At 39.1% G+C, this 26,408-nt stretch overlaps 1 protein-coding gene across 7 annotated transcripts in view; it reads right to left on the bottom strand.

Annotated features, from left to right (window-relative positions):
- LOC136975804 (forkhead box protein P1-like) overlaps positions 1–26,408 on the bottom strand; it is a 77,145-nt gene that overhangs the window by 46,671 nt on the left and 4,066 nt on the right. For 5 of the 7 annotated variants that reach the window (XM_067270942.1, XM_067270947.1, XM_067270948.1 and 2 more), the window contains exon 2: positions 9,521–9,614. The gene's annotated coding sequence lies outside the window, so the exon portion shown is untranslated. Of the gene's footprint in view, positions 1–9,520; positions 9,615–13,538; positions 13,758–13,963; positions 14,136–26,408 lie in introns of those variants that run through there. The other 2 variants (XM_067270943.1, XM_067270945.1) reach the window with 2 other exon arrangements.

The following is a 26,408-nucleotide window of genomic DNA, read 5'->3' as shown; positions in this document are numbered from 1 at the left end:
TGGTGTAAATTATTAAGATGGCGCGCGCGAATATTCACGATTATATCTGAAATTAATTAAGTAAATTATTATAAGAAGAAAGAAAATTAATTACGGTTAAAGACCCGAAGAAAATAATATAAGAATATACGAAACAGCATAACTGTCGATCGGATAATTCTGAAGATTCACTACCCAAATTTATCGCCGAGTAACTTAAGGAGCAATGTCCAGAACTGTCTCAAAAATGAAAAAAAATTCATAAGAATAATAATAATTTTATATAAATAAACATGGGAATAGCATTTAGAGGCATAGAATGTATCTAATTCCAGCAAAAAAGGAATAATTTGATATATCCTAGTTGGAAGCAGATGGAAAAGACAAGGTGGAATATGCAATGATGCCAACTGCATATTCCACTTCTGACGGATTATGTGAGAGGAGAACGTCTACATTCCAAGCCATCCGTATCAATAAATCCATAAAATAAAAAGTCTTTCCCGCATTAATAAACTGTTACCATAGATATAAAATTATTATTATTTATATATATATATTGAAGTATTTTTTTTTATTATTATTTTATTTCTAGCGAGGAGTGGCAAATGACGAATGGCATCGACTTGGCAAAGAAACTAATTTTTCGTGTACTCCTCGTCTGTTCTGAGCTTTTATTTAGTAAACAAACGACTAAATATAGTCTGGCGCCAAGTGTTGGCTTGGAGACAGGAGATTTGCAAGGTTCGCAGACAACTGCAGCCAAGACAGAACCTTTTCATTACCTCGTATCTTTTCAAGCCGACATCGTGCACCTAGGCCTAATTGCTGCCCGGCTTCTTATGCTTTTCATGTGTAAATGAAGTCGCTCCATCGAACTGCATGAATCACCTGCCTCTACACAAAGCCAGGGAAGATGCTCTTTTACGTTGTTTTGTTTCGTGCGACAGAATTAATCATTCGCTACCTGCATTAGTGTTCAATTTGTTGTGTGTATGTTTAATAAAAATACGTGGTATGTGCCATTTGCGGGTTAGGAGTGGCTAAAAATTCGATTTTTTTTCTGTTTAGGTTCTTAAAGGGTTTTTATTAAAGATGGAGTGTGAGATTCAAACAAACGCCCGCTTCAGTTACTGTACAAGAATCGCGTGCAAGAGAGTTGACAGTTGATGAAAACCGAGACTAGTTTTACAGATTTAGAGATTTAAAATGCTAAAAATAGGCAGCGGAGACGATAGTCTGATATGACAATGCTAGAAAGTCAACAACCAGAGCGATAGTCGATAACATTAATTCTTAAGAGGAAGAGATCCGTTGTTGTTCTACGAACCGCTGGGATTTGATTTTCAAGTAGAAAAAACAGACGCGCATCGTCAATGTTGCACTTTGCTACAAACTAACCACGCCCGATGTTTACAAGGAGTGTACTTTGCTGACTTTATAGAAATCCTCGTTTGAAATAACGGCAAATATTAACAGGGTGGGAAATGAAGACGAATGAATAGATCTTCAGCTCGAGAAAAGTCAACAAGATGGTTATGTAGCGGCAGAATAAATGTTGACACTTAAAACTCCACTCCACGATGGGTAATTCTATTTACAATCCCGAGAACTAATACAAATTGAACATTTGTCAGAATACTGGAAAGAAAACGAAAAATTGCCTTTGGATGTCGGAAGTGAAGACTGTGGGAGTTTCCGGAGTAAAATATGCAAAGTGATAGCCTGGGGAACCTGCAGACTTAATGACGTAGACTGGTGTTTGGCCACATTTATTCCACTCGGAAAGTGTCAAGTGATATATTGGGAAGGAGAATTAAGCAGCAAATATACAATTTGTGTGGAAAGAATCTATTAATTACTATGATTTTGCTAAGTATATATATACAAGTAGGCGCTATTCTCGTCTCTACTCCGACGCGTTGCGTCCTCGAATCGGAAGAGTTAAGGAAAGAGGAACCACTCTGTCATCAGTGGCGAAACTTGGGGAAATTATAAAGGGTCCTATAGGCAGGATGGGTCACCCCACTTAGTTTTTCATATTAATGGAGTGCGAGACGAACGACTACTGACCCGGAAACCGGTGGATGGCGCAATAAGTGCCTGTTATGTAGAGACAGTGGGAGTGCCGTCGATAATCTCAATATGTGTGGGGGACGAAGGAGATTAATTATACCTCATTAAACCGAAACCAATTAAATTTTTTGCGCACTGAACGGAAAAGACGACGTCTTTTTGCGGGAAAAAGCGGTGAGGTGGAACAAATGAGAACAAATAAACAAATTTCGGCGAGGGTGGGCGGCAGCGACACGTCGGCAGTGTTGACGAATGTTTGAAAATCATCCTTTGCTGCTACATTACCCCTAATGAGTCGGGGGCTGGGGGAGGGAGGGTCAATCTGGCCGTTGGAAATTTTCGGCTTGCCCCTAACGATTTACTGTCAGAATCATGGCCGTTTACGGCAGTGACGACTTCATCAATCAGCAGGTTTCGCTGACAAGAAAGCCACTTGGAAGTATCGTTTCTGCCATTGCTCGCCTTCCAGCCCACACTCGCTCAATCGCCGTAATTTAGCCGATAATTGCAGTAAGGCCTGCAAGTAAATGGCATTCGCATTAGCCGAGATAGCGCACGTTCTGCCCGGGACGTTTTTGAAGCAAATGCTCTTCTAAGTTACGATAAAAAGGGGAGAGAGAGTTAACAGCCTCCCCTGTCGGCAGCAGAGTATAAATTTTTAGTGTCGGCACGTGATCCGACTCCTGACCTTAAGGTCAACGGGCCGGCTGAAGGGTCAGGTAATGACGTCACGGCAATTACCAGCAGAATGTATTAATTAGCGGCTATTGAGCGCGCTATCTGTGGCTGCGGGGTAGCGTTAATGAAGTGGCAGCGCGGACCGTTGCCATTAGTTCGTCCGGGATGATTGTGATCCGGTTTCTTGCACGGGAGTCTACCTGACGCCGGTCCTGGTCGAAGGGACGAGTAAAGAACTCTGGCTGTCAGATCACGGTACAACTACCATCCTTCAGGCTGCATCCCCAAGTTGGGAGCGAGCTTGTCACGATGCGCTTACCGCATCTCATTTGGACTCCATCATGCGTTAAAATAACACAACGGGCCTGGAAAATTGCCTTTTAATGGAGAGAAGGCTGGAATGTCGTAAAGAAAATGCACTTCTTCTCAGTCAATGAAGCGCGATCTCGGTTGATGACGGGATAGAAGGTCCCGCGCGCACCCTGCCAAGCGGCACCTCTTTGTCCACTTCTTCAATTATTCTTCTGGTCCGGACGCCAATATCTACCATTACAAATATCCTATTTAACATCGGCATCAGATAAACACCCTGTCGACCAATAAATGTGCCAACAACGCCATCATAAACGCTGCAAAGGGGATCGTTTTCTTTCCCTCTCTTTTTTTTCTCCTTTCCGTTCCGTGCCTCTCGGAGCCTGTCTCCTTGGCAACCTTTATCTGCAGCAAGCTGAGCCTAACAAATGGCCTTGGGAAAAATGCCGCCCACAAAAACCGTCATTTACTGCGACTCCGAAACCCACTATCGCACCCTCCCAGTTTCGGCATTATCGTCCATTCAGTGCCTGATTGCAGCACCACAGAGCACGTCCCCGCAATAAAAAACCCCTGTTATGAAATTCATGATGCTTTGACAAAAATGAATGTTCCTCGGCAATCGCGCTGGTAAGTCCAACCTCGACAAATTTATCGCGCTGGCCTCCCCTTCCTCCTTACACCCCCAGCTAGGTGCCACTAACTAACCCCATCAAGAAGTTGCCGAGGAGAATCCATCACATTCTCACTGCCAAGGTAATAAATGACTTCTGCTTGTGTCATGACAAATGGCGCATTACTGTAACTCGTCCGCAGCTTCTACCGCTCTAACTATCTCCTTTCTAGTTTCCTTAACTTCTCACTTGACTAACTAACGCTCTCCACTCGCGATCTGTCGTCCCAAAGCCACGTAATCTATCGGAACAGGTAGAAGTGGGCGGAAATCCCCCTTTTTTCCCTAACAATGCGATTGAAACCAAGAGATGGCCCGAGGCGAAAGACGTTTGAGAGAAAACTTGATGACATTGATCACTTGGCCAGCCGACTGCAGACATTCCCAGCAGGCTCGGAACAACAATACTTTTATTACACATGGCTAACATTAATTAAACCGGGGCTGCCATCTGTGGCTCGTTGCTATGGCAATCCCAGGGACGATGTTGATGTTTCCTGCGTGGCCAAATAGAGCCCCAGCTAAGTAAACACGCCATTATTGTGGGGCTGTTTTCTTTGATGCATTTGTTGTTCTTCGTAGCAGTGTGCAAACATCCGTCCTCCTCCAGGTCTCGCCCTTCATCGTGATCGAGACGTTCATAAACTTCTGGCCAGAGTAAACACCGCCGCTGTTGGGAACCTGATTGTTACTATAGCAACGGCCGGGAGGACAAAGCAGCGACGCACGTGGCGGAGACAGTCGGGTTGTCATCGCCGGCAACGTCACTCTGCCTCCACCTGCTCCGAATTAGTGCGGGATGCCCTCTCGTGGCGTGTCTCGCCGTCATTTCTAGGTCGAAGTCGGCGCTAAAGTGTCACGCCATCCGGCACTTTAGGGGGGCGGCAGACCAACGCCAGGCCGGCAAAACCGCAAGTTCCGTGTCCCGGATCCAATATCCTGGGTGTGGTCCCCCGGAGGCTGACTGGTAAATAGTGAACTATCCGGCTACGATTTCGCACCATCTGCGTGACAGGGCGCAGTAAGCAACGATGACAAACTATTACAGGGTGATCACGCAGCATCTCGGCACGGGGCAGCATGGGGGATAGGCCCCTTCTCGACTAAGTTGGCCGAGGGAGGGATGAAAAAAATCAATGATTGCCAACCAATAATTCATCTCCCCCGTTTAATCTTGTGGCTAGTTGAAAACGGGATAAAAATAGCCGTTTCCATGGTAACAAATCTTCCCGGCGCAACTATTTACAGCCTCACTGTCTGGCTGTTTACCTATCCCTGTGCCTCCCAGCTGTCCCGCACACGAGACAAGAAGCATCAGTTGCCTTGGCAACGACACTCCTCTTCTGGCCATTGTTTGTTGTCTCTCCGGGTATCCAGCTTGTTTACCTAGGCACCACCTCCTGGACGTCTTGGTTTCCATGGCAACCGCCAGCCTCTGCTCGAGTCTCAGGACGTCCCGTGCAAGTAACTGTTTTCCGCCTTCGTCTTTTTACTGCTTTCTCCCCTTCCTTTCCCCTGTTTTCCCCTTAATGGTAGAGAGACGTTTTCGGCAGGAATGACTGATCCTGACCAATAAATGTCACCCACACTTTCCCTTCAATACATCGTTTGCAGGCAGGAGAAAACCCGATCGATTATATTGCAGTCGTATTTTCCGGACCGTCAGATGCAGTGGGACCAAACCTCCCTGCCATGAGATAATAGCCGCCCGGTGCACCCTAGTGTGAAACCAAATTTGTTGCCTTTTTTCGCCGTCCGTGGCGGCGCTCTGTACCGGCCCAGGTGACACCACAACCAACACGCTTTCGCTCCACCCCTGAAAAGCGTGCGGGTGTGTGGCAGCGCCGTCCGAGGGCGAAGACGACAGTACAGGAGGAGACCCTTAAACGCACACGGGGGGAAGGGGGGCCGATCTCGACACGACCCCCATCGATAGAGGAGGAGAGAGTCGGACCTAGGTTACAAGGACCCCGAGCCCTCGTGCTCCACTGGGCTCGCCAAGAATGATGGATGCGGGCGGCAGCCAAGGGTGGCAAGCAAGGCGCACGGGCCTGCCAAGCACGACAAATTGGAGACTCCAGCGTTATTTCGGCTTCATTACCAAATATCTATTCAGTCAGCCGTGACATTAAATTTATTAAACTCGTCGGCTGCTGGCAGAAACGGTCTAGGCGTGAAATTAAGTAGTTTGCATAATGAGCACGCCCAGGTCAGGTGTGCTGCGAGGGGCTGCGGAATACAAACTGGCTGATTGTTACCACCAGGTACGACGGCTTCTGATTGGGACGCCACCGCGAATCTTAATGTCTCTTTAGCCAAACACGTCACACGCAACGCAAACGGCTCGCAGCCATTTCGCGTCCGACTCTACTTAACTGCCACTTGGACACTCAATTAACGAATCATTGGACGGGCGCGCTAATTCCCGCTTCGGCCACACTCGTTAAGGGGCCTTCTCCACCCATGCCGCCCGGGCCTCCTAGCACCAATTAGTTTCCGTGCGCGACTCCCGGGGGCGCCACCGCCTTCAGAGAGAGGGAAAGTTGCCTTCTGGAGGGATTTCTTCCCGACAGCCCCCGTCCATTCTCAAAACGAAGCTCGATCGGCAAGAAAAAGTTTCGCTCGCTACCGACTAAATGTTTAAAAACAAAGTTTCCGAGTAATCGAATTCGAAATCGCAATCCGGAAGTTACAAAGCCAGTGACATAACCGCTTGCAAGTAGAGAAAAGTAAGGTTGGTACGAGCGAGAGCATTTAAAATATCGAAAGGGAGAACATAACAATGAATTGCAGAGGGTTGGACGAGGCCGCAGGATTGTTTTCCGAGCCAACAGGTGCGTCGAACCACCTGTCATTCTTCGTCCTGCACTTCCTGCTCTAGCGATAATGCCGCGGTCATCGAAAGGAAACGCATTTCTATTGACGTCACGCTTGTTTTTCTCTATTGTCTCCGGAGAATAAGTTTAGATGTATTTTCTGATCCGACTGTGGATTAATCTTGTTGTTTGCATCTGCTACAAAAATGGCAACTGCGATCTATCGCACAGTTTATTATCTAGAGCTGTAAAACGTAGACATTTTACTTCTTTCCAGTACTATACAAGAAGTAAATATATATATATTTTTTATGGTTTCCGGAACATTTTTAAAATATAACCAATAAAACGCTTTAATTTCCAGTAGTCTAATCGAATTATTATAATTAATTTTTCATCCCACATCGAATTCATTACGTAAGGAAAGAAATGTTACGGTATCGCTTCGATTTAGAAAAATCAAAATGGCATTTTTTTTTTTGCCATTATAAAGAGGTATTTACAAGAGTCAAGTCATAGGTTCGGTTCGTAAGAAAGTCTCGAGAAAAGGCGTGAAAATTACGCGATCTACTTGTTTAAAATGTAAAAATGCATAAGAGTTTGGCGCATAGAAGTAACGTTTATCGACAGATTCTCGGAAAATAAATTCTATAAGATGAGGGAATAAAAAAAATGAGAGAAAGAATAATCAAATTTCTACCATCTCGAAACAGAATGTAAATTGATCGCCGTCGTGCAGTTTTTAAAGATGAAAAATTAAATGCAAACCCGAAATCTTCCAGAACTTATAGTGAAGATTACTCACCTACAACTGTCCCAAACCTTTATTTATTTATTTATTTATTTATTTTTTACATGTAAGGAATTCTTTCCTCGATCTTTTGTTGACTTGTCGAGTAAATTTGACTCCGTGTATTGCATTATTTGCGAGATGAATTTCAAGAAAAGAGGAAGGAAAAAAGAAAAAATTATTACCATCCTTATGCAATTTCTTATGGATCGAGTTTAAATTTGTTCTTCGTTATTGATATAAAGTAAGATCTTTTATTGCAATCCCACGGCTCTTATTTCATTCCTTTTATGAAATTATCATCATAACTCGGCAAGGAAAAGTATTATTAAACTTACGGAGTATACAATCGTCTCAAATCGGAAGAATAGAGATCGGATATGAAGAGAGAAAAGAAGAAAAAAAAATATGAAATTTTGTGATAGTTGCTATAAACCTAACTTAATGCCTACATTTATCCATAGATAGATAAGTCGCTTTATAATCGAGATACTAGATTCTACTTCTCGTATGATTAATTTTAAACGTATTAAAGTTCAAACTGGAGCGGGATTTACGGGTAAATAGGTAAATGACAAAAAAAAAAAAAAATAGGGAATTTAATTAGAAGAAAATAGACAAGTTTGCGATAAATTCACTTACCGCAATAAACCTTAAAAAGGGGAGTTAAAACCGGGGTGATTCGAACGGCGAAACGAAGTAAACTGCTCTTTATTACATGAAATTCGAAACAAGCAACTCGACACATTATCGCTTTTCTATCTCTGTGTACGGTTTCCGCCTTCAGAGAAAGAAAGGTAATATTGACAAATCTCAAAATATATATTTTATAACTTTAAAAAAAAAAACCCTTAATATCAATCTAATGAATCAAATATGTCATTAGGTTTGGAAAATTCCGAGTCAAAACGGGCTTAAAAGGGAGTCCATCGGCCCGACCAATTTATCTGAAGTCAGTTATCGCGTCCGATCTGCAGGACAAAACGATAACATAATCGAAAGTCAATCTATCGATTCGTCCATCAAGCAGTAGAATATTACGATCGACCTCAATATCCTCTACTCTAATAGCTCGCTAATAGTGCAACCATCTCCGTTGTTGATGATTTTACAAATATACCTACGCACAATCGACCTCATTATGACTCCTCCAGTTCTCAGATTAAATTACTTCTTTCTAATGCCAGCTTCCCTCCGAATTGTGAGTGGCCCATCACCTATCGCCTTACCAACTCGACATCTTAGCTTTTTCAACCTTTGTGAACGTCATTGATCCGAAGAAAAGGTCTACTCGATGAAAGTCGCTCGCTTTATTTAATGCGTTCTGCTTTTATCTTTTCATAATTACCTTCCGCTTGGTATGAGTGGATTTCGTTCGGAAATCTCCTACTCCGTGTTAAAAGTCTAATCGAGGGAAGGTGATGGTGAATAACTTCTAACTCTGATTAATAGGCAGGGCCCTCCCTCCTATATTAACAAGTAATATAAAAGGGGGATACCCAATTTGCAATGGGGGATTTTTATTGTTTTTAAAACACCGGATTCTTACTATAGTGTCATAGGATACGTTCGGGAATCGTACTAGACTATATACTAGTAAAACGATTAATAGAGTGAAACGAGATTTGTGAAACGGGCGATGCTTTAGTAGATGTGTATCTTTAAGGGGTGGAGGAGAAGGAGGATAGGAAAAAAACTCCTGTTAAGCAAAACCCTAACAATTGTTGCTGTAAAAAGCACAGAAAACCCGACTGACAAAATCGAGAAGAAACCAGCACTTTCAATTCTGTCGAGTTAACAGATTGTAAAAGGAGCCCATTTAGGATTCTCTCAAACATACCAAAAGCTTTTTATCCATCTGCACAGACCAGAGTTGGTCTACAGTTTTGTAACTTGTGTTGGAACTAAAAAAATATTATATATATATATATTTAAAAGAAAATAAAAAAGAAAAAAAGAATCTTGACGCCGGTTATGTTACTGAAAACGTAACCGAGAAAATGATATCGGAGCTACGGTAGAAAGAAAAGTGGAGTAGAAATGCGACCTTTCTTTAGGTACGTCTGGACTAAAAATAACATTTTCCGAAGATACCAGAGAGTGTCGAATCTAAATTCCGATTAACTTTAATGTATCACGTGACGGCGAAGATAGAATTTAGGAAAAAAAATTAATAATAAAAAAAAGATTACTTACCTACAGCCAGGGCGCTCGGGCAAAGGGTTCGGGATTCAGGGACTGGGAAGGATCTTTTAGGAGAAATCACCGACCCTGCTTCTCCATATTTTCACTGCCAAAAGAGAAAGGTTATATTTAATATAAAAATAATTTAGAATCATACGCGTAAAGAGTTCTAAATCATAAAGCGATAATATAATAAATAACGGCCGTGTTATATTTTTAAACGGTGCTGAACAAGCTTGGTTTGCAGACTATCAGCAATAAAGCTATCGTTTCCTAAAAGTGACTAACCTTTAACCCTTATATGGAGGCGAAGAAAAATCTTTACTGTATACTTAACCTATTGTCATCAGGGGACTAATCATTGCATCCATTAGGCGTTTGCAGCAACTGAACATTTTTTTTTTTTTTTTTACTTTGCGAACCAACCTTAGCCATCGCTCCTTTCCCAGCATTTTATGGAGATTGTAGGGGTGTTAAATTTCGACTGGTGTCAGCTCCTTCCTTTTGATTGTATTTCCCTGAGATGGGGATGCAAAATGTGGCTCGACTATCAGCTCCAAATGGCTGACGTCGCCTCCCTTTCCTTCAGGATCATTGCCGTTTAATTGGACTCAATGAGTTACTGCAATCATTTGGATGTTTGAAACGTTTGTTTTGATTAAGGCGAAATTGGAATTTTTCTTTTTCGGTTTCATCACTCGGAAAGAAAAAGTGCCCTTCTCAAAAATCGTTATAACGCCTTGTTCACTCCGGATGAGGAAAAGTTGTGGCGAGTTTATTTACCGTGAAGGAGGAGGGTTGCCTCTTTCTCCAGTAATAAAGATCGGTAATTATGGCTATTTATAAGTAAGGATGTCCCTAACCATTGATCAAGTGGTCGAGAGTGAGATAGAACTCATTCTCCATCTTGCTGCTTAATGCAATCTTCTCTTCTGACAACGGCTCCAGTTAGAAGTTTGTTTAATGCCTACTTTTCTCGTCAAGGCGAAACTTTCTCGGGCCGTATCGAGAAGATAAAAAAAGCATTTCGAGTTAAACTATAAAATGGGAAAGCTCGAACGTTCTGATGAATTAATGCTATAAGATTTCCGCCGGTGCCCCGAACACGCAAAGAGTTAATAACTTGAAGAAGTCACTTGAATTGAATAGCCGAAAAATGCTAAAAAATCCAAGCTAAAGATGCGGCCATATTAATACTTTAACAAGAATTGCACCTCGCACATCACCTTCTCCTTTTTTTGTCAGAGGCCACGTGATTTGTCTCCGGTCTAATCCTCAGTCCTTTAAGAGGAAGAAATTCCGACACGAACATAGCGAAGCAACTGACTCGGCGTAAACGGGTCGAAGATCAGAGGCAAAGCCGAAGCCTTTGGAGCGGTCGACGCCTTGTTGTGCTGATTCAGACGGCCACGAGGGGGGACGAGTCGGCCACCGCCCCGGTAATCACAGACATAACGGTGCAATCTGGTCCTCAATACAGCAAAGTGGACACATATTTCCTGCTCTTGTTCAGCTGCAGCCGCAGAGTATTGAATAAATCAGCATTAAATGACGATGAAAATTTAATGCAGCAGCTCGCAACACAGAGGTACCATGTTTATAGGTATGTTTCATGTGGGCACGCCGGCTCCTACTACACACATAAATATTGATTTTTCGGCACGGGAATCTAGCTGCCTGTGCTCCGAATACGACAAAACTCTAATATCCAGTGAAATGATAGCTGTAATCTTTTCTAATTACAGCTAAGTCGCTGCCTTCGTGAACGACCCTAAATGATGCATAAAGCCTTTACGAAAACAACCATTCATTCCGTTTCTGGTTGGAAGGAAAAAAAAAGCAGTTGGCTCTGCCTCTGATTGATGTCTGATCGTGTATAAGGCGGAGAATTTGTCACGAGTCAGACCTCGATCGTTTCCACCCCTTTTGGTTGATCCTCGACAAACTGCTGACCTCTGTCTGGCAGTGACTGATTGACCTTCGAGACTGGAGGTCTCACCTGCTGGTTCGAGAGCAAAGTGCCAAACAACGTTACGCACTTACTCCGTCGATCGGAAACAAAACCTGATATTGTCAACGGCTTGACAGAAGCGGTCACAACGGAATACATCTCTGTCGAGCACGCTGAAGATCGCTAGGAATTTTATTTCGACATCTGTACTTTAAGCACAAATGTATCTAAGTCACAATGTTAAATGTGATGCCTCGAGCAGTTTTTTGTACGAGAGAACTCGAACCCTATAAATGAATTTTCTCCTACGAAAGCTAATTTCTTGCGTCTTTATCTCTCCTAAGCACCGACTAACGTGTAAATTAATACATTAAATGCCTACGGAGTTATAAGGTAATCGCGAACTAGAAGAAACGCATTTCCGAAAGTTGAGGAAATGAATACGTCAACTCGACTATTCCCGTTGTGTGAAAAGTTCGTATCAGCACGATTTATGTACTGGGCATAAAGACCAAGCAGATTCTAACGCTTAACTAGTAGCAAATTTAGAATAGCCCCTTACTTATCTGGAACGGGATTTAGTTTTTGAGAAAAAAGCGAGACTTTTGTCATTGTTCGGAGTTTAAAAAATCTTAGGCAGACCTGTAATCTATCACGAGAGGTCGTGTAACAAAAAAGCCCACTCGGCTTCCCCTCTGGTTATTTGTCTACCTGGACTTTCTCACAATGTTTGACTTTCCTCCTAGTTCCTTTCCGGGACCGAATTCTCATACGAGAGGGGACTACCCCGGCACGTGGACCCGTAATGTAAGACGGTGAAGGAGAAGAAAATGCAGAAGTTTTAAATAGCAGCAGGCTTTTTGGATGCAGAGCGAGTCATCTAATTTTGATCGTTCGAAAGCCATAAACTTTGACAATTATGGAAGTTAAAGATAGTTAGAAACATTAAGTTGGCTCCTTTCAATTGATTTCGCCATTTCTGATCGATTTAAGTTATCTACAAAACATCTTAAAGCGACTTTCTTTGCGAACAATCTCATTAATCCGTCGCCATGACGAAAACCAATGAGAAAAGTTGATTCGGTAATTAACAACCAATCAAAGTAGCGGTTTCAAAATTCAAATTTGAATCTCATACGACGAAAAGAAATGGAATTAATGCGAAGGGAAACTTTTTTAAGATTTTCAACTTTTCGACAAATTTTATCGATCAAACAAACAAATCAATTTAAACTAATTCCTTAAATGTAATTTTTTTTCAATTTTCCTAAATGTTCTTGAATAAATTAATTTTCAAAAATAAATAAAAACTTTTTAAAGTACCCTATAGATATTATTAAGCTATTTTATTAAACAAATTGCGTCGTAACTTAAGAAAACTTTGCCTTCACATCAAAGAGCATTTCGGTTCCATCAACTGATCAGAGGATGAATTAATCTGAGTTGAGAGTCGGTGCCTAGAAAGAAGAGAACTAGCAGATGGCTATATTTACTCAGGCTGAGCCATCACCCGACAGAACTAGCATACAAACAATGACCAGATGTATGTTTATTGACTGTTTACTGAGACCTTTAGACCGTTCCACTCTCGTACGTCCGTCGCAAGGATGCTCCTTTTTAAGGGGTTGGAATAGATATGACCAAGACTGATTCGTGTCACGACAACGCCGGCGTGTCATTGTTGTCGGTAGATTAAATTGTGAACTGTCATATCTATAAGACCGAGGACAGATTGGTGGCGAGGAGGCTTTAAATCGATCTAGAAGTAGCTTAGAGTACGTCAGGTTATGTTTAGAAACTGGCTCATTATCGTAGTCGGAAGGACGAGCCTGGATTCTTCTCGAAATATAAAGCCAGAAACTTTTTAATAAAGATAGAAAGTTTAGTTTGGACTTATTTCTAAGAGAAATGATGCATAATAATTAATAAGTAGCGTCGGCAGATGACAGCTAATGACAAACGGACTTACGATACGTAGGCCTGAATGGCGGAAGGAAAGGTGCGAACGGACCAAAGCGTGTTTAAAAAGTTAAGTCGGACGGTTACGATGGCGTATAAAGATAAAGTTAAAATAGTTACTTGATAACAAAGCTCGGTTTTGTTGGTAAAAAGGAGTCGCGGAGTACAAAAGCCTTTAGAACCGGCGCCGAACGACACGGAACTAAAATCACGTGGATGGGAAGCAAGTGACGCAACGGAAGTAAGTTGTTACACACTCGCCCCAATTGCGAGCGGGGAGAGACGGGATGACCTTCTCAATCTCGGCAGAAGACGGGACAGATTGTTAACTTCCTGGCTAGAGCGGCACCCCAGCCCCTAACGCCCCATCCTACCCCCGAGCCCCAGTGGAGCGGAGTAGTGGACAATCCCCCTATTATCCTATCGGCCGCTCGTTAGGCTTAACAAGGAAATGTCTCGTGCATTGACGTCAGGATCGACGCCATGTTCTCCAGTGTCGTGTGACATGGTCTGTTGCCAAGCAATGAACATGTGACAAAACTCACCTGGCCGAAGATCGGATGTTGGCATCGGGACAATCCACAGTTTCCATAGCAGATGCGTCGAGGGCCGCTAGCACGTGTCACTAGCTAAGCAAGTCGTGCTCAACCCGATGCCAGGTGGTGATGCGACTGGAGGGGTGTTTTTTTCCAGTCTTTACTCGCACTAGCGGTCCTACCTCAGCCGCTACCGTCCACCCCTGATCCGGCGAGTCGGTCTGTTCCATTATCACCCTGAGCTGACAGCGTCGCCTGCTTGGGGAGAGCGCTTCCAATTTTAATGCCGCCATTATCATTTTAATGAATCTGATTCGCTGTGGCTGAGCAGTTTCCGTATCGGCAGGTCCCGCGGGGAGGTAATCCAGTCCACTCGGCCCTTTTTTATCGCCGCTAGACAGGAGTGTTACGAGAAACTCCATCTCCATCTCGGGCCGAGCGGTCATCTGGCGATTTTCTAGCGTCGTTGCGAGTTAAGACGAAAAAAATATCGCTGGTATCGCCGCTCTCATTTGTCCTACTACCGTACAAAAGCCGCGATGACACCCCACCCACGCGGATCAGGTCTGCTTTGCCACAAAATAATGATCGGGCTTAATGGCCACCTGGCTCAGCCGGCAGAATCAATAGCTGTAGTTGCAACCACGGGACAGATTGGGATGCTGGATAAAGTAAAAATCGCTTGGCTGTGCTTGCAGCCATCGGGACGGATACCAGTAGTGGTTGCACCATTTTAACTGTTCAATTGGTATGTTTATTGTATTAAGTTGACTTCCTATGTAACGTGGGAGCGTAGCTAGCACAGGAAGTTCATATGGACGTAAATAGTGACACACAACATCATCACTTGACCCTCAATTTATTTCTCTGATCACATAATAGGATCAAGTGAGAGCGAAACTACAAAGGCACTGATTTGACCAAGCGATTTCCAGATGTTTTCTCTTGTTGTCCATCCTTTCTAGTAAATGACGACTTACAAAACGTCAACCCCTATTGATTGATATAAATGAAATTTGCACAAAGTTCCTTTTTCTTCCGATTTCACAATTAACCTTCAAGGTTTTCTCTCGACTTTGTTTTTTCCAACATCCCAATTGTCAAATTATTGATGGCCAAGGTCGAAATCGTGGCACAAGAAAAATATTAATTCTCTTCGTATTTCCCAGGTGAAAGCGTTCGTAGCCACCGTTTCGGCGGGCTTAACGGGACTTAAAACAAATGCATCCACACAAAGATAATCCAGTCTAATATCAAAGCAGCCTTGACCGCCTAATCCCCTAAACAAATTTAATCCCTGTTTCCGGAAGAATTTATGATACATAGACGGATATCGTGTCGCTTTTCATTATAATAACTCAAACTCTTCCCATATGTGTGTTTATTATTATCGTTATCGCGCCGTAAACGGGCTAAATTATTTATTACACGTTTTAAATAGAATATTTGGTAAACATCCTGCAAATTTTATTAGATGTCAATTAGTCACATCTTCTCTACCAACTTTATAGATAAGTCACGTGCCTTTTTATTGCCCAACTACTTTAATAACAAAAATAGCCGTCGACCAAATTGAAGATTATGTTGTGGTAGCTAAACAACCAATTGGTAGATGCAGCGAGGTGAGAAGAAAGGCCAATATTTCTAACAGAGCTCAGAAGACTGTCCCCAGCAGGCCAAGTGGACAGAATAAAATATCGCACTAGTAAAACAGCTGACAAGACGAAAAGCTAGCCTTCTCGATGCTATTTTTTTCTTATTTCTTCCCTCTTTTTCCTCCCTTACTTTCCCTTCTTTGGCTTCGACCTTCCTCGTCAGATGCACGTGTAGATCAAAGCAAATAAAAAGAAAAATAAACTAACTAACGAAGGTTGAAACAAAATTCGATCGAACTTCTTTGAGTGATTAAAGTACAATGCGAGGCCATTAGAATATATATGCATAGTAGATAGATCACTTATAAGACAGCAAAAGGATAAAAGCTGTCAGAATTATGGCGATAAAGTTTGACAGTCCTGAAGATCAGAATAAATAGCTGTCTTTAAACGTTAATAGTGCGTGCCAACGATATTACAGCAGAAACACAAAACATTTGACTGGTTGATATGACGAATCGCATTCTTTATCGAATATTAGACGAATACGGTAAGTTATCTTCGATAGATATATTGAAATATTGCCGTTGTAACAACCTTCCGGATGGTAATCTGTTAAACACAAATAAACAGTTGGAAGAAGTTATATCTTGATGACTTACATCACACTGCCTCGTGCCCCTATACCAAACGGCACTTTCCCCCCTAGCATTAACTAAGTACGGTCTGGTAGGCGAATTTTACTTTATTTTTTGCCACAATTCTACAGGGGCGAGTCGAATTATAGTCAGACACACAAGAGGGCTTGGTTCATCTATACTTAGGCTTGTATAAGCTATTGTTAAATGGTTCGTAGAAAGAAACAAAGAAGGCGTTTTACTAATGATAAAAACTAAATTCGTAATCTATCCCTATTAAGAAAGTTTGTTTCTGTGGTATGAAAAGGTGCCCACATTTATTTATTGTATTAAAATATCAAAAGTTATAACTTAACACTTCTGTTGACGTTTTAAAGTGTTGGAGTTATATTTTAAAATGGAAAAAAAAAAGGAAGAAATACATGGGATTTAGCGACCAGTTGCGCAATTCTTATTCCAGGAAATTTACTTCAAGCCAGCCACAGGAACAAACACTTGTTTATTCTAAGTTCCTTTCGTGCAGCGTTTATTTCAACAAACAAACGTGGGTGGTGTCTGGAACGGAAAGTTCGTTTATACTTCTTTGCTCGCAGATGTCCGGGTTGTCATTGAAAAGATCTGAAATATAAACTGTTCACTCTTTGTAAGACATGTTGTGGCCAGAAAATTATAGAAATCAACTGTGTTTATTGTTTCCAAATGTACAAACGACTATTTTCTAACCTACTCGTGCTTCGGAACTGTTATCTTTTGATTCTAATAACTCATTAACGCCTTAAATACCTGTCGGTACTACAAAATTTTGGATAGGTTCCAAATTTGTGTCAAAGCTACCACTAAGAACAGAAAATTCAGTAGGTTTTTTTCCTTTTTTTTCCGTCCCTCTCTTCTGCTTCTTCTCGATTTACTAAAGCAGAAACGGCAAAATTCTATAAAGAAAAATTCATTCGAACTTTCTATAACTTCTTAACTAAATAAAAAAAGCAAAAATAAACTTAACAATCAAGTAAAACTTGAAATATTTAAATATCTATAAAGAAGATTAATGTAGGCTTTAACAGGAGTGAACAATTGGAGAAATCTTATAAATTCGAAAGGATTATTTTTTTCCTTTAATATTGGCGTGAGAAGAAAATGTAATGAAAGCGGAACCGTTATATCAGTGATAGGAAGCCAAATAAACCCTGTGAAAAGAGCTAAACTATCAAAAAATCCACGCGACCCGTACGGGAATAAAGAGAAGTGAAGAAGTTAAGAAAATTAAGTATACACTCAAAATAATCCTCATACTCTCTTCTGATTAATTTCCTATTTACCAGAAAGAGAATGCATTTCAAACCAATTACCGAGCGTTCTTTTTGGAGTGTTGGGGGACACTCAAATTATCGTCAATTCCTCCATTTTTGAACCGCTTTGTTCGTCACAGAATTGCTTGTATCTCATTTTAACACACCCAATCATTTCTTCCATGTCAGAATGGCAATGAAGGGGTCGTTGCCATAGTAACGCTTTAGAAATTCACCTAAAGCACAATCCGGCGACTTCCCCGACCACATACATCTACACATTAAACTCTAATTAACAATAAGGCGCATGACAGTCTTGTTGCCATGCATCTAGATGACCGTTGTGCAGTCTGAGAGAAAGTACGGCCCCCCACTTATTTAATTTGGTTTTCATGGCGAGTGACAGGTGAAGCTCGCGTGTGCGGCCTCCTTCTCTTTACTGACGACAGTCGCCCTTTAAAAGATCACAGCGAATACGATTAGAGATGAGCGTGCCACCGAACATCACAGCACTGATTGGCACTAATGTGGTTGGCATAGTTAACGAATACTTCGCCTCTTCTTCGTCTTCCTGATAAATATATCGTGGCTGCTGTAATGGCGGGTTTCTTCTTCTTTGCCCTTTTTTTTTCCTTCTTATTCTTCTTTTTTTTTAATTTTTCGACCGGTCACAAAGCTGTGGGCTGGAAAAATTTTTCGATTGAAAACAAAGAATTTTAGCAAGACATTCTTCCGTCGTCTTAATTCGTATAGAAGATAAATGTGGCCCTCGGGGCATTTTGAGGTTTGCTCCCGTTTTTTTCTCTCTAGTGTCGAGTCTTATCATTCATTAAAAGTTGGCGACGGTAGTAACAAAATACAGAATTACGCTTTTATTTTCCTATGTACGAGCGTTTGATTTGTTCTCCACCACTCAAAATCCACTAGTCAAGCCGAACGCGTTAAAAATCCACTAATTTTTTTTCCCTTTCCTCCTCCTCCTCCTCCTCCCTCCATCCTCTCCTTCCACTCGTGTACAAGATTAGTTAGGTTTATCGTATTGTTATTAGTAACCCGTCTGCAAACTAGGAATCGTTATAATTTTAACACGCATTGATCGATCAGTTGTTAAACTATTTTTAAAATTGTTTAATAAGAGATCGATACGGGTACTCGGCTTCTTTTCTTATTGTTGAAAGATAATTAAAGGGAAAATGTGAAGTTATAACTGACGTATTGACTGCGATTGTTGATTTGTGTACAGTCAATAGAACACGAAGAGAACGGAAATCGTTATTCGCTTGATAAGACCTTTGGTAGATTGGTCAAGGCTCCTCCATTATACAATATTCTTTAGATTGGACCTACATTCTTACAGGACCATGACACATGTCAATGCTACATTAGAAACACTTTCCCAGGCTGAATTCCCAGAAAGTAGTTAAGAGAAAAATTTAATAAATTCAACAACTAAATTTACCGTAAACCTCTTTAAATCGAAGGATTTTATAGTTTTATTAACGTCTTAGACACTAATAATTAGTTAACTTTGTCGATATTTTTAAAGATTTAAAGACGTTTTATACAGTTAAATTCCGAATTAATCAGCCGAAGAAAAACGAGGTAAAATATAATAATAATTCGACAGCGAAACAATTTAAAATCCAAATAAGAGGGACTAAAAATCATGAAAAAATCAATGCAGACGGATCGATTGTGGATTATTAATTCCGCGCATTGATTAAAGTAAATAAAAAAAGGGAGGGGAAAATATTATGGCAGGTAAAGAGAGAGTTTAAGAAAAACTCATCAGATTCCTTAAGTTTAGATTAAGCAACATAAAAGTTTAATGTTAGCGAAAACATAAAAGTGAATTAGTGATTAAAACCACGTTAAGTGTTAGACCCTATTGACTGACGTAACGTTGCTGTGTTGTTTCGTATTTCTATCCACCTGATATTTTTACGACATTCTTAAAATGAAATACGGCTTTTTCCAACTTTTTAATTTGACTAATTATAGTTAATAATCCGAATTTCGACACAAAACTACTCATTATGTAAATCAAGAATTGCGAGTGGGCATGTCTCCAGAGAGGCGAAATGCCCCTCTAAATACATCTATTATGACTTTTATCATTAGTAATCGAAGAAAAACAATTAATAAACTAAATTCTGGACCGACTTTTTGGCCTAATTTTTCATTTTACATTTTTCTTTAAAAGAAATATTAATAATTTTACTATCAAAAGATTAATTTTAGATTAAAATAAACATAAATTGGATGTTCAGTCGATGTCGAAAATGGATTTTAGAAGAGAGAGCAATCCGTTCTCTCGAAATTATTTTTATTTTTATTTTTTTCTTTCGATTTTTCCTATTTAGAAATTTAATTTTTGCTTATTTTCGAAATTAATTTTATATTTTATAATCGGATAAAATTATTAAAAGAATTTTAAAAGATCATTCGCGTTTAGTTTATTTATTTTAATCAGTACACGACTGACGTTTCATTCGGTTTTAAAGTAGAATTCGATTGAAAAATTACGAAAAAAAATACTCGGTATTATAAATATAGGACCCTTTCCATAATTTATATTACTAAATATTAAATCAGAAAGGATTTTTCTAAGCTTGAATCGTACGAAACGACGTCGTTTCGTACGAACAAACGTCGACTCAATTCATCAAAGCATACGAAAAATCCCTAAGAGCTCAAACATTCCACACATTTTAGAACTTAATATGAACTAGGTTATTGTATTTTAACACTTATTTCGTTACATAGCAGTAGAAGAGAGAGATCAGAGCGAAATAGTTCAATAAACTTGTCTCTGGGAACATTAAAATGATTTTAATGGGGTAATTTGATTTTCAAATAGGCCCCTTTAGATCTGTGAATCATATAAACCTCATATCTTGTTATAAATTTGTTTTCAATCACGCGAGAATAATTTATATTAAAAATGAGGGCCTCCCTTTGCGAGAGGCTTTCAATTTATACAAGAATAATAGCAATTTGTTCAGTGCTCGATCAAAACTGCCCTCATCCATATATTTACAAGATCTTTCTTCTATACCAAACTGAAAAGGTTATTTTATTATCTATAAGTTAAGCATGTTAAGTGCCTATCTAATCATATTAAATATTTAAAATTTAACGTTAAAGCCCGCTTTCTACAGTGGATTTTTTCTTCTAATAATTTTTACTTAAAAAATTATTAAAACCAGAAGATTAATTAGATTAAGAGCGTGAAAATTATATTTTTAACAAAAAACTTTTTTTTGTTTTTTTAAGAGAATCAAGATTTATGTAAATTTTAACACCACAAAAAAACTATTTTTTCTAATCATTTTTTAACTCCATCCCTCTTTTTTTAACCCTCTTTTTTTGTCAAGTTAATTGACCTGTAAGGCCTACTAATCTACTTAAGCTTTTAATCTAATTAGATTTTTCAAGAATTTATAAAAATTTCTTTCTTATAAAATATTTTTAACTAACTATTATTTAATTTTAATAATCGTGTATTTATTAGGAAAGAGTGGAATTTCGTTAATTATATTCTTAACTCCCCCGGCCTGAAGGCCTTGGTAAGAAATTCGATCAAATTTTTCGTATACACTAATTAAAAGATATGCTACTTGATCACCAGTAGACAGGTGTAATTACAGCAAATCTTAATAAAGTAGAATATTTTATGCTAGAAATTCGGATTAGGAGAATGGTGTGCCACTGCCCTCTTATTTTATTGTTGAAATGAAAAGATTCTGGGATCTGATTTACAACCGCTATCATAAACTAAATGAATAATCTTATAGACCTCACAGCGTATTCAGTATTTATAAGGTTAAAGGTAAAGTTTGCTCTTCTGCTGCCTGGCGGAACATTTCAGAATATAATATATATATATATATTTAAAGTTTCGTATGTCCCAGTTTCAGCAAAATTTTGCCTTCAACAAAAGTTGTGTTTTTCAGTTTTCTTCCCCCTTCCCCTTCTCTCTCTCTCTAGTCCTTTGCATCCTTCAGAAATGTGTTACAAGATCCATCTATCGATTTATAATCTCTAAAGTGTGAATATTTACCCGGCATTTTTCTATTTTTTAAGGTCTACGATGAGCTAAAAACCTTTCTGAGACCTTTTTTTTAAATCGAATAAACGAGAGATTAAAATTAATTGTTGGAAAAGTGAATTAAAATGGTGATTTTAGATCACGTATCGCATTTGATAAGTCGAATTTTTAAGCCTCCTATTCGCTTTTTATTAAGTTCTAAATGTAGACAACTTGCTCTCTCCTGATCGATATTTTCTGATTAAGTTAATCGCATCCGTAGAGTATGAATATAATTAAGGCCTGCATTTATAAGTCCTTAGTTAAACTAACCTGCTGTCAGATCTGATTCGAGGGAGTTATCGTTTTAATCAATGTATACTTTCAACTATTATTCAATTACGGTAAAAAAAATTAAAAGGCTAAACAATGCTCGTTTGCCCATTGAAGAAATGCCTTACAAATTTACCATATTTCTACGAAAAAAAGCCAAAAGAAACTTAGATTTTTTAACACTTAAAGAAGTGTCCTGACCGAATTCTATGTTTAATCAGATAAACAGGAGTAAATTTGAAGTTATGCAGGCTCAACTCGATCAATCTAAGCCTGGATAATGACAATCTGAGTAAGAATCTAAGCAGATTAATATCATTAGGGCGATTTTAAAAAATAATTCGGCACTTAAAATCCGTGTAATAATAAACATAACTAATATAGTTATATAATAAACACACTCAACTTGTTACTAATTATATCGGGTGTACGAAAATAAAGGATAGAGTCCTGTATATTTTACAAGATATGATCAGATTGCTGACGCGGAAGTCATTTATAATGTTCTCTCGGTGCTTAGTAATAGATTTGTCACTGGTCCACTAGACATATTACACAAGTGACACTTTAATTAGAATGATTTAATGACAATACGGGAGAGACAGCATTTTTTCTTTATACCCCAAAGTCTTAAAAAAAATCCCTGTCCTTAGAAATATGAACAAAACTTAATTGAAATAGAACTGCTGGCCTAGATTTGTGTGAAAGACGAATAAAAATGATCTATCTTTTATTAAAGTACTTTAAATGCGTTATAAATTCACTCTTAATGGAGCCAAAGTGTTGCCTATGAAGTAGTGATTTTTCGATATATTCGAGCCGTGAAAGAAAGACTTGGAGTTTAAATGAAGGCCTTATATGGAGGATGAGTTATAAAATACTTCATGTGCAGATGGTGGTAGCTTTTCATTGATGTCCGCGGATGTGGCGAATCGATGGTGAGAGGCCTTAATTGGTTAAAAAATATGAGTAGATAACCCGCAGGAACTAAAAAGTGTTGGTATAGGTTAATATAAGGGGCCTTCAATCTGATAAAGTAGCCGGTATATCGGAAGATTGATAGGGAAATTAACCGTAATAAAACCATTCCATTGATAAAAGATTTAAAGATTTATAAACTGTTGGAAAAGTTATAAAGAGACTTGCAAAGTTTTCTTAAGTATAAAATGGCCTGTCATCATCGCTGACGACTTACTTTTAAGGATTAATCCTTTTTTTCTAACGTCTATTGGACTATCGAATGTTTTCGTTTAGCGAAGTTTTAAAATAAAAGAGAAACAAAAACTTCAGCAAACTGCATCAGAGATAAAAACGATTTCGATAACAATTCTGTCTTCTCGGTTGGCACCATTTATCCACACATCCAAGAACAATACATCCCCTAGGAACATGACCGCAATCCATCTTTTCATCATTTCTTTAACTCACAACAAACCTTAAAGAGAAGAAGAAAAGCTTCTTTTCTTTTCGTGACTGATTCGGAAAGTCCATTTCCTATCTTTCTCACATTTTCTCGACGATATATTTAGTAGAACCTCCACCCAGTGTTTTTAAAAAAGTTTTTTGATGTACCAACCATCAACTTCTTCCCTTGTTAGGAGACATTGTTAGTAATGACGTCCTTTTGACCAAATCTCCCCATTTTGTTATTCTCCACCAAAGATCGACTTATTACTTCGGGTGATGAGGCTACAATCCTTTGAATATCGGTATGGGAGAAGAAATCGTGAAATTCTAATCCCCAATAGGTTCTTGGCTGCAGATTGTAAACTTAGTACTCCGCCCTTTTCGTTTTCAAGCCAGGAGATAAAACACACCTGGCAGTCGCTACATGCCATCACATTGTTTTTCTAACGCACTGACAGTTTCCCTTGAGCGCTTTAATCAGCTCCAACTAATTTCTTTTCCGTCACTTATCAAACCTTAATGAAAGCAGGTGTTTTTCTAACAAGCACGGAACACCCGTATGAGCCTAGGGAAAGCAATTCCCATCTATTATGTTAACGCCCCTCTTCCTTACACTTAAAAATGTTTTTTTCCTCCCTTCTCTTTCTTTCCATCTCTTCTGCCCCCTCGCCCAAGTACGCCACAACATCTGCAAAAGTCTATATTAGAACTAATCCTTCATGGCTTCTTATGTATGCAAGAAGATATCTGCTGGTGACATTTGCTGCCTCCCAGGTATAAAGATACCTTGCAAAACTGTCTGACATCAGATCTCCGCTTCTTTTTCGATAAACGAATTGTTAATACGGTCGAGACAATGCCAATCTATAGGATATAGCCTTATATGGACGTAGTATTAAAGAGGATTTCGCCCCCAACTCACATGATGCTAAACTTATACGTTTATTTTAAAGCATATATTAATTTACCTGGGAAAGGACGAGATGGAAGGATGTACTTTTGGCATGCTTAAAATATTCGGTGATTACAAAAGAGATCTGCGAAAGAAGCAAAACAATCTATACATCGCTTAAGACCATCTTATCTCGAATGGTAATTTGATTAACTGAACACAACAGAATTGAAGGAAAATCATTCCCAAGACGACGAATTTAATATTCTCGGTTTAACTTTGACTCGTAATTAATCAGAGACATAACTCATCTTTTCTGTTGTTAACATGTAGAATTGCTGATCCGACGGAATAGAATGCATAAATTAACTTAACGCATCCGCTGAGACTTTTCTCAATGTCTTTCTGGCCTTTTAACAGGCCGGTAATTACGACTGAAGGCCCTTTCTACAAATAAATCCCAACAAAAACTCGTAACTCGTCACGTAAAAACACTTTTCTATAAGATCCAGGTTTTAAAACAAGTCTGTCATGTCGGCCCTTTAGTCATTTCTTTCAGCTTTAAGCAGAATTAATGCCGAAATATAAAACAAAAATCAAGTAATTGGAATCATTCATTTACATTATTACACATAAATTTCTTTTAATTACAGAGGCCTTATGACGCTTATAGAGACTCGAGTGCCGTGGCGGATTAAGACCTTCCAGAGCCTCTGGTGCACAAGATTGGGGCCCTCGACATAATGTTCCATCATAAACTAATTATAATTTTACAATTACTTAAAAATTATGATATACAATTGCAACGGTAAAATTATTTTTTTTCAATTTTGGGGTCCCCAGGCGTGTGCTTCGAGTGTCTAGTGGGCATCCAGCATTGCTCGAGAGTTTAATTGCCAAATTATCATATAGACTTAAAATGCTAAATCTTATAAAGATGTATTTAATAAAGTGTTTTTTTTTAATCAGTAAAAATTTTATAAAGGTGTTATAAGGTAAATAAGTTAAGGCCTCGGTATTTATTCTTTTAAAACTTTTATTAATTATTTAACTAAGTAATCTTACACTTAAAGAGAAGTAAGATCCCAAATAGAGAGGAATTAAATTTTAAAAAAAAAAGGGCCCTTTGCATAATTTGTAGCATGGCGTTGAAGAGGGTAAATGATTTTTTAAAAATTAAGAAAATTCCCGAAGTGTGTGTTATCAAAGAGAAGTTTCGGAATTAAATTAATTTTTGCGCATTTTTACAAAAGTCTCATTAAAATATTTAAAAAGTAAAGTTTTGTCTCTTGCGAAAGACAAGCGAAGAAAAAATTAAAGAAAATGAGCTTTTTCGTTTGATCAACCGATGAAGGAAGAAAGAAAAAATGGCTGGAGACAACTTCAAATTCGGCGATAAAGTTTTATTTGTAGGAAGGAGGGAGTACTAAATACACTGAATGATGGAATAGTCCTCTCTTAGAAACAGCCAAGATTCAGCTGTTTGCGAAGATCGCATAAGGACCCGAGAAAAAAGCTCTTGTTTGCGAATTTTAAGAAGATCCTCCGATTTTCAAATCTCCACTTCAGAATGGCTATTCGTATGTGTATTTTCCTATCAAAAATCCAAAATAAATAGCACGCATTGCAGCATTTGTATTCGCTACTTAACCTATTTCGTCCTCGGAAATTTTAATCATTTTTCGGATACTTCAGATGAAAATTAAGCCGGTAATCATCATTAAAATTAATCGAGGACTTTATCAAATTATGAATATTAGAAACACCATATTAATATTTCTCAGATAATATCTCTTTTTTTTTTCTTTTTATTTTTAGAGTCTGTAATGGAAACTAGGCTAGAGAAGCATACACAATAGCACGTAACGGCGCTATCCATAGTCACCTGGCCGTAGTACTATCTGACACAGAATAGGAAAAGAGAAAAATTTAAAAAAAAGCTCGGAAAAAACCAATTATAAACAACAAGGTATGAAAAATGGGAGGTAAAAAATAATACAAACATACGGAATTATATATTAGAACCACTTGTATACAAGCAAAACGCAGTTGCTTTTGTCCACAGTGTTATTATACAAGTCGTCAATAAATCATTGCACCATTAAATAGTGCTTTGCGTGTTCTTCCCCGAGTTGTAACTATATCTCGATAGATCAAACGATGCATAGGTATTCCCAAGTCAACTTTGTCTGCGAGTCTATCAATCTCTTTGCGACTTGTTTATACATCGATGTCACATACTATGACCAATTTGTCTCCATTTCGGCCGTTCT

This window comes from Centruroides vittatus, unplaced genomic scaffold (assembly GCF_030686945.1).
Source record: "Centruroides vittatus isolate TY-2023 unplaced genomic scaffold, ASM3068694v2 contig_388, whole genome shotgun sequence".
Classification (NCBI taxonomy): Eukaryota; Metazoa; Arthropoda; class Arachnida; order Scorpiones; family Buthidae; genus Centruroides; species Centruroides vittatus.
The sequence above is the reverse complement of the archived record's forward strand: the minus strand, read 5'-3'. Positions and strand labels throughout refer to the sequence as shown.